The 17,615-nt window shown below is 40.2% G+C and overlaps 1 protein-coding gene across 2 annotated transcripts in view; it reads right to left on the bottom strand.

The window, feature by feature from the left end:
- The window catches only part of LOC6502149 (teneurin-a), a 210,452-nt gene extending 199,205 nt beyond the window's left edge, over positions 1 to 11,247 (bottom strand). The window contains exon 1 of one of the 2 annotated variants that reach the window (XM_014904464.3): positions 10,524 to 11,247. The gene's annotated coding sequence lies outside the window, so the exon portion shown is untranslated. The remainder of the gene's footprint in view (positions 1 to 10,523) is intronic. The other variant, XM_044717075.1, reaches the window with a different exon arrangement.
- Between the last annotated feature and the right edge of the window lie 6,368 nt (positions 11,248 to 17,615).

Genomic DNA, 17,615 nt, shown 5'->3' on the forward strand with positions numbered 1-17,615 from the left:
TGCTACTGTTCTTGGTCCTGCTCCTGTAAACTGGTTTCTGTTGCTGTTGCTGTTGCTGTTGCTGTTGGTGTGTTCCTGGCCCAGATCGAAACGCACTGATAGCCGCTGTCAGTCAGAAAGGCGAACGGATTTCGCCACCGGATGGCAGGCCGGTCGATAGCGCCAGCTAATCTGGTTCACCCTAAAACCAATCCACCAAACCACCCGATGGGGTGGTGACCTCCCCCCTTCAAAAGCCCCCTACAGAAACGTAACCCCATTTCCTCCGTCACCCACCCGCCGGATGGCATCCACCCACTTTGGATTCAATTAAGTTCACGAATCTTGGCCAATTATAGCCGCAGGTTCTCGGCCAAAAAAAAAAAAAAAGAGGCAAAAAATCAGAAAAAGAAAACTTCATTTTGAAGACCTCGAATGTCAAACTGACAAAATGGAGAAGGGTCTGGCGGAAAATCCTGCGAATTGGAAACATGAAAATCCATTTGATTTCGGGGCTTGTTCTAAAATTAGCTTTTGATTTAAGACAGATCTAAATTATTGTCGAAAGAATTTTAATCCAAATGGCTAAGTAAAAGTATCTAAGAGGGGAACAGGGCGGATGCGTGATTTAATAAATAATATTAAGTATACGCAGTGTGGATTATAAAGGTTAAGGGACAAAAATTCAAAAATAAAATATTATAAGTAAAATAAAAAAAATAAATAAAAATATATAGAAATAACAGTGCGTATGAGTGATATTGTAAATAAAATAAAGTATACGCTCTGTAGGCCACTCTTGAAACTTGATTTCTTCCTTCACTTGTCTTGGAATAACTTTTAAACTCCAGAAATCTGAAAATGAAATCTTAAAAAGCAACACCTATTAAAAATAATACTCCCTGACTCAAGTTTCTTGAATTTTTCGGGAAAGGAAAGCCCTTTCATCTTCCTTGGCGCGGAAAGTGGAAATGTGAAAGGAAAAGCACAACCCTTCGACTGCACTTGCTGCTATTTTGAAATTCCCAACATTTCTGACATGTACACCCTTTTCGAGGGGTAAGGGAGGGAAAGGGGAGCTTAAGAGGGTAGATTTTCCCGGGAAATACCCGAACGAAAAGCCAAATTCTGGCCGCACTCGGATGCTTAATTATGGTGAAAATATTTCACTAATTAGATCATTTAGCATTTTCTATGCATTTTAATAAGCATTTAGTGGAGCGGCGGCGGCGGGGGAGGAGGGATGCTTGAAATGACGTTACCCTGTCGTCGGACCTTTTAACACTTATCACATAAATCGCCAGAGTCCTGGCCCTGCCCGTGCTCCTGTGCCCGTGCCCATGCCCATGCCCTTTCCTCGCACCATTTAACCCCCAGTGTGCCGGCGAGTGTTGGTCCTGTAATTTATTTATGGCCACATAATAAATCTGTGCATAAGACATTCCCTGACCGCTGGTCAAGAGTGAGTGAGTGAGAAAGAGAGAGAGAGATAGCCATATATATAAAGGATATATAGGATATATATGTAGTTTTGCTGTTATTGCTGCGGCCCTGCGTTTGTTTCCCTTTTAATGTTTTTCCTCCTCACTCACTATACTTTATTGCAGTGTCATTTGCGCAAACTGTTGTTAATAGCCTTGTGGTGACAGAGCCACGCCCCCACCACTCACGCCTCTTTTCGCAGGAGTCGTCCAGGACCAGTCCACCAAAGCCAAGCTATGACGCCAATCAAAGCCACTTGGCTCAAGTCATTTATTTGAGTTCAAGAAGGGATTACACAATCGGAGAAGGTTCTTAAACAGTTAAGGAGTTGTATTTAAGATTAAGATTGGATAGTTAGTTAAATAAAATTGAAGAGATATATGAGATAAATCACAATAGCATCTAATATATATTTTAAATAAATATAATAATTTGTATTATTTATTGTAACATTTTTCATTTAAAATTAGTCCTCCTTATCTCTTACAAAATGCATAAATTATGTATTAAAGTAGAGCTTCCGCAATTTATGTCAACTGCCTTTCGATAATTATTATAATTAGGCATAAATTCCAATACATACTCTGAGTTATGACTGCCATAAAGCCACCTATGTGGGGGCAATGGTGTTTACTTTTTGGGGCTATTGGGGGATACTCCGCATCTGGCCAGAAACTCCATTTCTGGGCCATTTGATTCGTAACCAAAATCAATAATGAGCCGTTACTAATTCTGCTTAGTCAGTCGAAGGCGTCAATGGACAGGACATGGCAGGGATAAAGGGGTTACTGGATTACGAGGGGGGTTAGATAAATAGGCCTAGGTCCTAGGTCCTTGGTTAATGGTTACGATAATGATAATGATGATACGGTGAAAGCCGCAGTTCATTATCATTATCATTTCGCCGACGACGGTCCCCGATGAATATTCGGAGGTCATTTCGTTTGGCTTTGAGACTTTGGCTCTTCTGACTCCTGGTTTCCGGCTATTTTTCCCTACCCCCTCTCACGTGTGTGCGTGTGTGTGTGTTACGGGTCAAGTATCCTTTACAGAAACACATACGCATTTTGCGGCTAAGCTGACTTACAAAGGCCCAGAAACGAAGCCGATTTCCTTTCGACTTAAGGCGCTTTAAAGGCTCAGCATTCCGGCCCCACTCCGACACCCAGCATCAACAAGGCTATAATCTTCTTAATGCACTGGCATCAATATTTTTACTGCCCCAGGACAATGTGTGCATTGAAAGTATCCTTCAATTAATCCGCCTCCCACTCCCAAGTTGATCCTCAAAGCAGACTAAATGTTTATTTATTGTTTTGTTTGGCAAATTCCCTGACAGGTGGCTAATGACACTACCACCGAATAATTGATTTGATTTTTTAATGAAATTTATCCCCCCCATTCTACCGCCTTAGCCTCCCAGCAAGATGGTTGTAGTAAAAAGTTGGCAACCAACTCATTTGTAACTTTGGTTACCCGCTGCCATTCTGGTTCTATTCCTTGGGATTTCTTACCATTTCTCGGCTCTATTTTCTCACTTCCAGCCTTTGTTTGTTTGATTTATGCAATGCAGCTTAATGAGAAAACCCGGGTCTGTTGGGTTGACAGAATTACCATTCCATGCCACACTCCCAGACTGAGCTAGAGTGCCACTGCCGCACTCTGTCAAAGAAATGGGTCAAAAGAAACTCCCCCAGTCCAGACTAGGGACTCCGGAGTAATTCCCTCCCGCCTCCCAGCCACTGCTAATTATTTTCTGCTTCTAATTCAATTCAAAGGTAAATGGAATTATTTTATTTGACGCCAGGGGAGCTGGGAACGGAACTTAATTATACAGAGGGCACACAGTTTTTTAATTAAGTTAAGTTAAAAATAAATAAATTACAATTAAAGCTAAATAGTCACTAAAAGTTTGTACTTTTTTCTTGAAGATACAAAATCTGGAATTTATTTTCATTTGCATTTTCTTCTGAAAACTTCTAGTTTATTTTGTCAAATGTTAGACATTTAAAAAAAAGTGTTTTCTATAGTTTTTAAATAATTTGAAATAAAAATTTGATTATGAAAGCTTCATCATTATAATTTCCTATTAAAGAAAGCTCTCAAGAACAGAGGGAAAGGAAATAAAGACTTCAAATCATTAGTTTTCCGCTCAAGATTAATTTTTGGAAATCTATACACTGAAAAATATTTTAAAAAAATATTTAAGATATACAGAAAATGAAAATTAGAACAAATTTTAATATAATGTTTATTAAGTTTAACAATTTAACAATTTAAGCCCTTCAGGAAGTCCTAAATATTAATTTACATTTTTCATTAAAATAAACTCTTCAAAATAGTTTTCTTGCAGTGTAATTATAATTAAACTCGAATCGATTTCCACTTGTTTTCCGGACCAAAACGAAACCCATCTAACACCCATCGATGCTGCAGCGCGGGTCGTGGGAGTGGCAGGGAGTGCAGGGAGGGGCAGGGTATTCCGGCTGGGATTACGGCGTAAAGAGCGAACCAGCGTTTTACGACTTCATTTGCCGTGTTACGTGATAGTGCAAATACACAAATAATCAACATCGAAAAAAAGTAAAAAATAAAGGCAAAATACCCGGTCCAGTCAAGAAACAAAAAAAAAGGGAAAACCAAGAAAAAAAATGAAAATAAAAACCAAAGCAACAGCGTAAACATTCTCATTGCGTAAAGTTGCCATTCAAAAATAAGAGGGGGAAGTGGGGTAGAGTAAGGGTGGAGCTAGAGGGAGCCAGAGGGAGGACGGATGTTGAGGCCGGTTAAAGGGAATTTAAGTAAAACATAAACGCAAACGGAAATAACCAACAAAAACAAACAGCAAACATTTTTAGCGATTCCTGCACGCGATTTCCACGGAAATCAAAACAACAACAAAAATAACATCAACAACAAGAACGACAAAACAACAAAAAAAAAGCCAAACATAAAAAAAACAAAAAAACAAAAACAAGTGAGAACAGCTTTTCACCTGAGGGGGAAACGACTGATTGATGATCTTTATTTTGGCCGCAATGTGTGCGCTGAAATGTATGCTGTGATTTTTTGCCAAATTGAAAACAATTCGCCAGGATAAGCTGGTCCTTGAAGCTTTTTGCTTTTTATTCTTACTTCTAAAAATATAGACTGTAAAATATGTGAAATAATTATAATTTTTATTGCAAAGAAAGGTTAGAAGAAGGTTAGGGAAATGGTATCCTGGAAATCCTTTATCTTACAGTCTCATATACCCCTAAAATGTATGCTATACAATTTTTTAAGCTACAATAATAAGACAATACTATAAAGCAAAATAAGCTTATTAAATTGAACTTTTTCATTAATAAATAATTATTTTTATAAGTTCAAAAGCCACTTACCCTGGAATGTATGCTATGATTTTTTTAAAGAAAGATTCTTGGCCATTGAGTTTGCTTACATTTTGAAATAATTTTTGAAATAAATATTTTAATAGCTTTATAAAGCAAATGAAAAGCCTAAATATATTAATAATCTTAAGTTTGTAGTTACATAATGAATTATTTCACTTGAAATGCCTCTGAATACCTCGCAAAATACCAGAAAAAATAAGAGCAGGCAAAAAAACGCAAAGCGTGCCCACCAATATCGATACAAAAGAAATCGGGGACTGGAATCGGGCTATATATGCTGCTTATAGCAATGTTTGTATGTTCAGGAGTGTGTAGGAGTGTAGCTTTGTGTGTGTGTTTGGGTGTGTGCTTATGCAGCACACTGACACACTGAACAGACGTCAAAAGCGGAGCCGCAGAAAATAAACAAAAATTTTTGCACAAAGCGAACAAGAAGAGAATGCGAAGGGAAAACAAAAGAAGCGAAACTGAAAGCTCAAAGCCATACGGAGTAAAATGCTTGGAAAAAAAGAAAAAAACACAGAAGTAGTTGGCCGAAAAAAAAAAACAGAAACAAAAACACAAATGACAGATAAACCAAGCAAAAAGTGAAAAACGATTTTGCAAAAAAAAGAAAAGGTAGGCAATATTTCGTTTTTTAATCGATTAATCTTTAAACTTTCAAATTAAAATGTTTAATTTTCAATACGAATCTAGACGAACTATTGGCTGAAATCGATATTACCAATATTCCTGGCCTGCCAATTCCATATTTTAAGTGCAGGATAAGGTCACATGTCGGGGCAGACAATAGAAGCGTTTAAAACCAATTAAGGCTAATTTGCAGAAAATTTATCGAGTTTTGAATTCAATGCAGCCTCCATCTACGGCTGAGACACTTGCCTTGGCTTTTAATTACAGCCTGCCAATTGGCCTATTGATTACGATTCAGATTAGTTTAATAATACTAAATTGTATGGAAAGCGTTACAGATGAAGTCTCAGCTCAGGTTCTCAGAAATATATCACGATTTTGAATTATTGGGATATCAGAGATATTCCATAAGTTGTTATCGATAAATTTCGATAATTAAATAAGTACTTAAATATTTAAATAGCAAGAAACTAATATCCCCAATCTCGTAAGCTCAATTTCTCATAAAAACACTTTCAAATCCAATTTCAATCCAGAAATGGAAACCCACAACTGTTTCAGACTTCTCCCACCGATGATTTGTTACTTGCTATCGATAAATTACCCAAGCACCTTTGATGCGGTCAGTACAGTTGTGCTTGGCACATTTAGTGAGTACGTCAGTCATTTGGATGCATTGGGAAATCTTTTTGAGAGCCAGTGCTGTCGATATTGCTTCGGTTACTGCTTTTCCAGCTTTCCCACCATCACCTCCACCTCCCATTCTGTTTTCCTCGACAGCAAACAACAACAACAACAGTGATAGAAAAAAAAAGAAGGAAAATACTGTACATGACAAAGGAAATTTTGGGGATTTTCCTCCCGTTTGCTGGCCAACTTCTAACTTCTTCTACTGGTTACTCTGGCGACTGTCTGTGCTTATTTCCACCTTCTTTTTTTTTGGCTGCCGTCACGAGCGTAACGTAAAAGCGGCGCGTGCTCAACTGCAACACTCACACCGGGACACACATTGCAGCACACACACATACACTCACTTAGACTCCGACTCATACATAGATTGGGAAAACAGCGAGGATGCTATTTTGCTTCCTTTTTTTTGGCTCTTTGCCTGAACCCGCTTGAGCTCCGTTTGCTAAAAATTGTTCAGGTATGTGTACATTTACCGTTATTTCCATTCGTATTCAGTTGAGAAAGGTATTAAGCCGGAAAAACACGTTGCACATCGATGTTCCCGTGTGTTTGTGCAAGCGTTTGCCAGGCACTTGGAAAAAGTCCAAGTCGTCCGAAAAAATCAAGACATACTTGTGAAAAAAACCCGTAGATAAACAGCTTAAAGTTTTATTGAATTATGATTTTGAGAGTGTAGCAAGGTCACACTGAAGTGCAGTTTCAAGGTACAGCAACAGTGTGACCAAGATTCTTTGTAAAAATGAATTATAAGTAAACAAGGTCACACTAAGGAGAATAAATATTATACAAATAATATGTTTGGGCTACATATTGTTTTAATGAGTTAAAATGTATATAGAATGTTGCATGTTAGCCCCCAATTGTTCCCAGTGCACTCACGTGTGTGTGTGTGAGTGGATAATATTCCTTGGTGGCCGGCGAGGCGCTGGCACGTGTATTTACGTGAAGGCAACATACCCATAACTGAGAGAAGCACAGCGAGAACGAAAGGGACGGGCTATGACGGCCAGGAAAAGGACGGGGAATCCCTTGGGTGTAGTGGCAGGAAGAGTGGCAGGAGTATCCCAAATGTTGACCAAAATCAAATGAAATTAGCGTCGACGAGTCTTCAAGATTGTATGCGATGGAGATACAGCACACAGGACATACGAGATACAGGGATACAGGATATGGAAGGTGAGCTCGGGACGGCAGTTAATTAAAAGTGAAGTCAGCACTGAAATTAGTTAATTAATATTAAATTCAATTTGAGGCGTCGTCGGGCCTGGTACAATTGAGTTATCAAACGAGCGCCTCGGGTTTTCCGCTTTTCCACTTTTCCGCTTTCCGCGCCGAACGTGACACTATTAAAACGAAAGGAAGGCCAAATGTCCTGTGCACGGCCAAATGCGAAATGAGGAACGTGTCCTTGCCGGCCACGAGAATCTCATTTGGTTCGTAAGTGCAATAAAAAAAATAAAGGAATAATAGCTCATGATCGCCCGGGAAGGATAATCAAAATCTTCTCAAAATTAAATCAAATCTCCAATTAATAATTCCAATTTAAAGTTGCAATTGCCCGAAAAGTTATCATTGAAGCGGAAACAATGTCCTTGCCGACAATTGAAAACGGAAAAAGGAAATGCATTTGTGAGAGAGACTTTCTCATTTGAATTTGAATTTTATCGGTAATTAACCAATGAATCGTAAGGATAGCTGGCATCTTGAAACCATCAATTACTATCTCCCACCTGCGGTTAGCTCGGACAAATTGATTTGAAATATATATTTATTATATACATATCGGCCTGTGTGAATCGGCCGGCAGGCGGTCTAATCTGATTGTGTCCTTCGAGTCCTTCATGTGAATTTTGCATTTTAAGCATGTTAACTGGGCTGATTGCGGCCGATGGCTTTATTCCCATGGAACAAGACTGGTCGGCAGGAGGGGCCGGCAAGAATGAAAGAGAAAAAAAAAAGAGTCCTTTCGACTCTTGAAACAAAAAAGTGAAATGTTTACAGCAATTGGCTAGAATGCAATCTGCGTGCAAATGCAGTTTTCTTGTTGAACAAATCAGGACGACTTCTTGAAGTGCCCCATTCACCCGTACAAGCGATTCCATTAAGGATATCTCGGAAATTCCAAGACTGGAATTCCATTTCATACCAAGTATCTATTGTGCTCGGTGGTGGTATCTGAGTCAGGGAATATGGATAAAAATAAAGGTAGAAATATCAAGAACTGTATTAGTAGTAGAATGCGTTTATTATTTATATAATAACATATATTATTACTCTCTTAATTATAGTTATACATAAGTGGATAACAAGGTCACACTGCACAGTTGTTTGAAGGCTAAACGAAAGTGTGACCAAGCTTCTAAGTGAAAACATTTAATGCATTAGACAAGCTATAGCCGTCTACCCTAAAATCAATCGCCCCACACGGCGTATACTTGTTTTTTTTTCTCCTGAAATATTACACATACGCCCCGTTGATTGCCTTGGGGCTTCTGCTGTTTATCAAAGGGCTCTGTCAAGAGGCTGAAAATCCCCATCCAACGGCGACACTGTGACGTTTAAGACCGCATTCGACATGTGGCATGAATGTTTAATTTTCATTTTGCTGCAAAATGAGAAATTTGTCGACCGGGCTAATTGAGAGATTAAAGCCAAGGCATAAGCGAGGTAAATATTATGAAATTTGTGTTGCAACTTTGAGCTGCAACTGCAACGGCAACGGCAACTATAACTCCAGCTGCAACAATTGCACAAAACGGGATCAGATTCATTTCAATTTCAAATTAGTTTTCTGGAGCGAAATGTTTTTCCCTTCCTTGGCTTGGCCTCGGCTCCGGCAATATTGATTTAAATTTAAATTTAAATTTAAATGCCTTCCCATGTTGATGCATACACTTTTGTTTTGTTTTAATTACTGTAAATTCGGTTGCCATTTTTCAGATTCAGAAAAGGGTTATACGGGTTGTGTGGGTGGAACGGGCATTTGTTTGCCTTAATTATAAATAATATTTAATCTAGATATTTCATTTGATTGCCAGCCAGGCAGAAGGTATACAAACATTATTATTATTACTAGTGTTTATTATTATTATTATTATTGCAATGCTGTTTCTGTTGCTGGTGGTGGTGCTGCTGGTGTTGCGACTAAAGTGCATAAATAAACAGATTTTAATTTAATTATTATAGAATGCTTTTGCCTTTTGGCTTTAGTCCCGTTATTAACGGCATTCGACATCCCCGGACGATGATGAACTGGGGGCGTGGCTGCACTGGGCAATCTCTCTCCTTGGGGGCCTTCCATAAATGTGCTCCATAAATGTGGTCCATAAATCTGATGTCATGTAAAATGCAAAATATTGCCAACCATACAGTCGGCCAGCCAGCCAGCCAGCACACATTCCGGCCTGACCTTATTAGCTGTAGTTGGCCAAATCGAATTAGACCCCTGGGTGAAAGCGTTTGGCAAACAAATTTTCGATTCGATTACGTCCCGATCCTCCACCTTTCCGCCACCGCCTCCGCCAAAGCCATCCTTTGGCATTTTTCGATTAGGGATTTCCACGGGGACAGCCACGGTCAACTACATCAGTAGGACATTCTTTATTTTAAGTGAAATTGGCATTTCTTTTTAATAAATTATTTTTTATATTTTAATAAAATAAATTATTGAATTATAATTATTTAATCAAGCGTAGAAGATCTTGCCAGTGATCTTCTATTTATTATTCGCCGCGGTGATGAAGCAGCTTCAATACTATCGGCTTAGAGCTTTTTATCGATATATCGTGCTTAAGAGTTTAAAGGACATTTTATTTAAAACTATGTATTTTTTAGGTCTATTTATAACTAAAAGTAGGCGCGTCTTAGTCTAATAAATAGTAAGTTTTAGATAAAATTCAATCTCCTAATTTACTTATAAATTCTTATTGAAAAGCAATAAAATATATAAAAAATAAATAACTTAACAAAACCCAAATAGAAAGTCATTTTCAAGCCAAAATTAATCACCTTGATTGAAGGTAAAAAATGAAATGCAGAACACGAAGCAAGTCTTAAATTTGCGCATTCAAAACCCCAATGTAAAAACCAATAAATATCCATTAGGCTAACAAATCTGGTAAAAGGCTTCTGCCGGCACACACAAAAACATCCTTTATCCTGTGTGTTCCGTCCTGTCTGTAGCCCCCGGCTCAAATCTCATGTTACAAATCAAATTCGGTGGAAAAAAGGGTCATGATCTGGAGGGTAGAAATCCCAAAACCGAAATCGGAGATCATAGCTACCCAGTAGGAGATTATAGACTGTTTCAATAACATTTAACCAATTAGCGGAAACTGAACTTACCTTTCGTAATGGATACTGGCTTGTTAGGGCTTCTTGTTCTATTTTATATATTTATTTTTTGGCCAGAGGCGGTTTGTTTTTACTTATATATGTATGTATGTATGTATTTATTTATTATTTTTGTTTGGAGAGCTCGTAGTGCCAGACAATTTGTTTGCCATTCATCAATGGTAACCGAAAACCGACAGCACACTCACAGCACAGACACCGGGAATATTTGTTGATTTCATTTCTTGATTTTTTTACTCTCTTTGGATTGGAATATTTTTATATTTCGGTGGCGTACAATTCAAGAAAACCAAAACAAACAGCAAAAAAAAATATACAATGTGACAAGACCGATGAGGAAGATGACAAAAAAACAACAAACAAACAAATCGCGCGAAGAAGACTCACAACAAACAAGAGGAAGACTAGAGAACGCGGCAACAAAAATATATCCTCCTCCTGTGATTTCAAATTTTTTTATTTATTTATTTTATTTTATTATTATTATTCCGGCTCTCTGGCATCACCGAAAGTCAGCAAATCGAATCGAATTGATTTCGAAATTAAATACGAAACACGCAGAGCTCTGTGGGTCAAATATTCCACATACGCACCGTAGTCGTCGAATAGAATGCCGCGTTAAGTATACGCACCGTTCGACCGCCGCTCGACAACTGACGTTGCGCTGCGCTGCAGATACCGACGCCGACTGCACCAACGACTCAGCCAACTCTGAGCCGACTGAGCCACGCACCTCAGTCCCGTTATCATCGCTGTACGATGCATGTATGTGTGTACACATCGCACACTCGCCAGTGTGTCCATACAAACAGACACACAGTTCCCGACCCACGACAACGCACGAGGTTCCCGGTTCGGGTGGCTATCAGTCTTCGGGCTGTTCAGCTTCGTGACTCGTGAGCTTCGGGTCTCTGCGCATGGCCTACGTACCAGGGGCGCAGCGAAGGGGTGACGAATCAGGAGAGGAGCAGGAGCGGATCAGGAGGGGGGCGCGAGACAAGCTTAGCCACAAAATTGGCGCGCAATTTCAATTAGTTGATGTCCTCCCACATTGCTCCTGCCGCCCCTCCTCCTCGCTGACTCCTTCCAGCGAGTCAGTTTTCTTAGCCGGCTTTTCCGGCTCTCGGCTGACGTCTGTTGCTTCACTTTTCGCCTGCCTCCCCCGGCCCAGACAGCCGAAAAACTTGCCCCCTCCCCCCCAGCACCGCCATTGTTTATCGGCGCTTATTCGGTTTAATTTGGCATTTAAAGTGGACACGTCCAGGCACTCAATGATGAAATCTGATCACAACTTGCCGCCCTTTTTTTTTTGGCTTCACTTGTGGGGGCATACAGTGTGCTAGTGTGGCTACACTGGAAATAAATTGGAGGTATAGGTCACACTGGATATGAAATTATACTTTTTTTGAGTCAGAACAACACTGTAAGAGAGTTTTAGAGAAATTGTTTACAACTTTAGTTTGTTTATCGCATTTATGGTGAAAATTAAATACTATTCTTAAATATATACCTTAAATAATTTGCATCTTTAATATTTTTTATATTCAGGTAGTTAAAATATATAATTAAGATTAAATAAAGTTCAAATAACACCATACAATAGTTATATTTGTTTATAAAAAAGCTAATTTGAAAAGTATATCTTAATGCAAAGATTATTTAAACCAATTTTGGGAATATTTTAAAGCCAGAATTAACTCTTTTAAATATATTTTTAAAAAATATATCTTTAAATATGTCTTATAATGCAATATAAAAACCTTAAGCCTTAAAAAACCGTACTTTTTCTTTGTAATTTATATTTTATTAAACCTATACCTAAAAAGTGAAATTTTTTTTGCAAATATTAGTAGTTTTGGCAGTTAGCCCTAATTTTTGGCAGTGTAGACTAGAATAGCTTTTAAACATGTGTGATTGGAGCTTCTTGGTTGCACATTCGCATTTCTGTGCCTCGTTTTTTCTCCTCCCTTGTCTTTTTTTCATGTTTTCCTTCTTTTTTTTTTTTTTTTGGTTAATGAAAAGTTGCCACTGATGGCGACCAAAGAAAATGCAGAAAAGCTGACAGAGTGCTAAGAGGGGGTCGGTAGGGGGCGGGGGGGGGGGGGGGGGGGGGGGGGGGGTGGCAGAAGAAGCTGGCCCGAGACTGACAAAGCCCAGGCTAAAACAAAGGATCTCCACAATGGCTGACAATGGCAGCTCCTTCTCCTGGCGGTTGGTGGTGAAATGGGTGAAAATTAATGTGGCCAAGTAGGGAGGTGCCTTCGGAGAGGGCTCAGGAGGTGGCATCTCATGAACTAGCAGAAAAAAAGGCCAACTCTTACAATAGAAGCAACCTAATCCCCGCACCCCCTAAGCCACCACATGCCGTGAAATGTGGTATTCAAATAAAGGAACACTCTAATAAGGCTTCCTTTTGTTATCGATGAAGAAAAAAAAAATGGAAAGCCAGCTCTTAAGGAGAAACTGCAGTTCAGGAGGAGGTCCTGCCGGTGGGGTTGGAGGGGCGGGGGCTGTCATCTCCTGCCGAAGAGTCGCATCTGCCAAGTGTGAACTACTACGGAGGAACTGCAACTACAAGGCCCCCGAAAGGCGGCAACAAAAAACACTCAAGTGATTTCCGGTTGCATGCTCTCGTTCCGAAAATAATGTTTACACATTCTAGACAGATTTCCAACATTTTTGTTGAATTTTCACTGGATTTGCTGTTTAAATATATTTAAATATGATATGAATGTTCTTTCAAATTTACGAGCTAAATTATATGTAAAAAATGGCCAAAATTGAATTTTGAGAGTTTTAAGGATCCTTTGATGCAGATTTACGGGGATTGGATCCCTGATTCATAAATGGTACGCCGTTTTTGAATCGGATTCGAAACAGTTGAGATATTCGCCAAAAACTGCGAGGAAAGCGCGGATCGCACTTTTCCAAGGGTTTTCCAAGGGGTACCATCATGATTTGGGCCAAAAATGGGCCAAAATTGAATTTTGAGAATTTTAGGGATCCTTTGATGCAGATTTACGGGGATTGGTTCCCTGATTCATAAATGGTACGCCGTTTTTGAATCGGATGCGAAACAGTTGAGATATTCGCCAAAAACTGCGAGGAAAGCGCGGATCGCACTTTTCCAAGGGTTTTCCAAGGGGTACCATCATGATTTGGGCCAAAAATGGGCCAAAATTGAATTTTGAGAATTTTAGGGATCCTTTGATGCAGATTTACGGGGATTAGTTCCCTGATTCATAAATGGTACGTCGTTTTCGAATCGGATGCGAAACAGTTGAGATATTCGCCAAAAACTGCGAGGAAAGCGCGGATCGCACTTTTCCAAGGGTTTTCCAAGGGGTACCATCATGATTTGGGCCAAAAATGGGCCAAAATTGAATTTTGAGAATTTTAGGGATCCTTTGATGCAGATTTACGGGGATTGGTTCCCTGATTCATAAATGGTACGCCGTTTTCGAATCGGATGCGAAACAGTTGAGATATTCGCCAAAAACTGTGAGGAAAGCGCGGATCGCACTTTTCCAAGGGTTTTCCAAGGGGTACCACCATGATCTGGGCCAAAAATGGGCCAAAATTGAATTTTGAGAATTTTAGGGATCCTTTGATGCAGATTTACGGGGATTGGTTCCCTGATTCATAAATGGTACGCCGTTTTCGAATCGGATGCGAAACAGTTGAGATATTCGCCAAAAACTGCGAGGAAAGCGCGGATCGCACTTTTCCAAGGGTTTTCCAAGGGATTTGGGCCAAAAATGGGCCAAAATTGAATTTTGAGAATTTTAGGGATCATTTGATGCAGATTTACGGGGATTGGTTCCCTGATTCATAAATGGTACGCCGTTTTCGAATCGGATGCGAAACAGTTGAGATATTCGCCAAAAACTGCGAGGAAAGCGCGGATCGCACTTTTCCAAGGGTTTTCCAAGGGGTACCATCATGATCTGGGCCAAAAATGGGCCAAAATTGAATTTTGAGAATTTTAGGGATCCTTTGATGCAGATTTACGGGGATTGGTTCCCTGATTCATAAATGGTACGCCGTTTTCGAATCGGATGCGAAACAGTTGAGATATTCGCCAAAAACTGCGAGGAAAGCGCGGATCGCACTTTTCCAAGGGTTTTCCAAGGGTTTTTCAATCATGATCTGGGCCAAAAATGGGCCAAAATTGAATTTTGAGAATTTTAGGGATCATTTGATGCAGATTTACGGGGATTGGTTCCCTGATTCATAAATGGTACGCCGTTTTCGAATCGGATGCGAAACAGTTGAGATATTCGCCAAAAACTGTGAGGAAAGCGCGGATCGCACTTTTCCAAGGGTTTTCCAAGGGGTACCATCATGATCTGGGCCAAAAATGGGCCAAAATTGAATTTTGAGAATTTTAGGGATCCTTTGATGCAGATTTACGGGGATTGGTTCCCTGATTCATAAATGGTACGCCGTTTTCGAATCGGATGCGAAACAGTTGAGATATTCGCCAAAAACTGTGAGGAAAGCGCGGATCGCACTTTTCCAAGGGTTTTCCAAGGGGTACCATCATGATTTGGGCCAAAAATGGGCCAAAATTGAATTTTGAGAATTTTAGGGATCCTTTGATGCAGATTTACGGGGATTGGTTCCCTGATTCATAAATGGTACGCCGTTTTCGAATCGGATGCGAAACAGTTGAGATATTCGCCAAAAACTGCGAGGAAAGCGCGGATCGCACTTTTCCAAGGGTTTTCCAAGGGATTTGGGCCAAAAATGGGCCAAAATTGAATTTTGAGAATTTTAGGGATCCTTTGATGCAGATTTACGGGGATTGGTTCCCTGATTCATAAATGGTACGCCGTTTTCGAATCGGATGCGAAACAGTTGAGATATTCGCCAAAAACTGTGAGGAAAGCGCGGATCGCACTTTTCCAAGGGTTTTCCAAGGGGTACCATCATGATCTGGGCCAAAAATGGGCCAAAATTGAATTTTGAGAATTTTAGGGATCCTTTGATGCAGATTTACGGGGATTGGTTCCCTGATTCATAAATGGTACGCCGTTTTCGAATCGGATGCGAAACAGTTGAGATATTCGCCAAAAACTGCGAGGAAAGCGCGGATCGCACTTTTCCAAGGGGTACCATCATGATTTTGGCCAAAAATGGGCCAAAATTGAATTTTGAGAATTTTAGGGATCCTTTGATGCAGATTTACGGGGATTGGTTCCCTGATTCATAAATGGTACGCCGTTTTCGAATCGGATGCGAAACAGTTGAGATATTCGCCAAAAACTGTGAGGAAAGCGCGGATCGCACTTTTCCAAGGGTTTTCCAAGGGGTACCATCATGATCTGGGCCAAAAATGGGCCAAAATTGAATTTTGAGAATTTTAGGGATCATTTGATGCAGATTTACGGGGATTGGTTCCCTGATTCATAAATGGTACGCCGTTTTCGAATCGGATGCGAAACAGTTGAGATATTCGCCAAAAACTGCGAGGAAAGCGCGGATCGCACTTTTCCAAGGGTTTTCCAAGGGGTACCATCATGATTTGGGCCAAAAATGGGCCAAAATTGAATTTTGAGAATTTTAGGGATCCTTTGATGCAGATTTACGGGGATTGGTTCCCTGATTCATAAATGGTACGCCGTTTTCGAATCGGATGCGAAACAGTTGAGATATTCGCCAAAAACTGCGAGGAAAGCGCGGATCGCACTTTTCCAAGGGTTTTCCAAGGGATTTGGGCCAAAAATGGGCCAAAATTGAATTTTGAGAATTTTAGGGATCCTTTGATGCAGATTTACGGGGATTGGTTCCCTGATTCATAAATGGTACGCCGTTTTCGAATCGGATGCGAAACAGTTGAGATATTCGCCAAAAACTGTGAGGAAAGCGCGGATCGCACTTTTCCAAGGGTTTTCCAAGGGGTACCATCATGATCTGGGCCAAAAATGGGCCAAAATTGAATTTTGAGAATTTTAGGGATCATTTGATGCAGATTTACGGGGATTGGTTCCCTGATTCATAAATGGTACGCCGTTTTCGAATCGGATGCGAAACAGTTGAGATATTCGCCAAAAACTGCGAGGAAAGCGCGGATCGCACTTTTCCAAGGGGTACCATCATGATTTTGGCCAAAAATGGGCCAAAATTGAATTTTGAGAATTTTAGGGATCCTTTGATGCAGATTTACGGGGATTGGTTCCCTGATTCATAAATGGTACGCCGTTTTCGAATCGGATGCGAAACAGTTGAGATATTCGCCAAAAACTGTGAGGAAAGCGCGGATCGCACTTTTCCAAGGGTTTTCCAAGGGGTACCATCATGATCTGGGCCAAAAATGGGCCAAAATTGAATTTTGAGAATTTTAGGGATCATTTGATGCAGATTTACGGGGATTGGTTCCCTGATTCATAAATGGTACGCCGTTTTCGAATCGGATGCGAAACAGTTGAGATATTCGCCAAAAACTGCGAGGAAAGCGCGGATCGCACTTTTCCAAGGGTTTTCCAAGGGGTACCATCATGATTTGGGCCAAAAATGGGCCAAAATTGAATTTTGAGAATTTTAGGGATCCTTTGATGCAGATTTACGGGGATTGGTTCCCTGATTCATAAATGGTACGCCGTTTTCGAATCGGATGCGAAACAGTTGAGATATTCGCCAAAAACTGTGAGGAAAGCGCGGATCGCACTTTTCCAAGGGTTTTCCAAGGGGTACCATCATGATCTGGGCCAAAAATGGGCCAAAATTAAATTTTTGAGAATTTTAGGGATCATTTGATGCAGATTTACGGGGATTGGTTCCCTGATTCATAAATGGTACGCCGTTTTCGAATCGGATGCGAAACAGTTGAGATATTCGCCAAAAACTGCGAGGAAAGCGCGGATCGCACTTTTCCAAGGGTGTTCCAAGGGGTACCATCATGATTTGGGCCAAAAATGGGCCAAAATTGAATTTTGAGAATTTTAGGGATCCTTTGATGCAGATTTACGGGGATTGGTTCCCTGATTCATAAATGGTACGCCGTTTTCGAATCGGATGCGAAACAGTTGAGATATTCGCCAAAAACTGCGAGGAAAGCGCGGATCGCACTTTTCCAAGGGT

The sequence above is a fragment of the Drosophila ananassae genome, chromosome XL, assembly GCF_017639315.1.
Source record: "Drosophila ananassae strain 14024-0371.13 chromosome XL, ASM1763931v2, whole genome shotgun sequence".
NCBI lineage: Eukaryota > Metazoa > Arthropoda > Insecta > Diptera > Drosophilidae > Drosophila > Drosophila ananassae.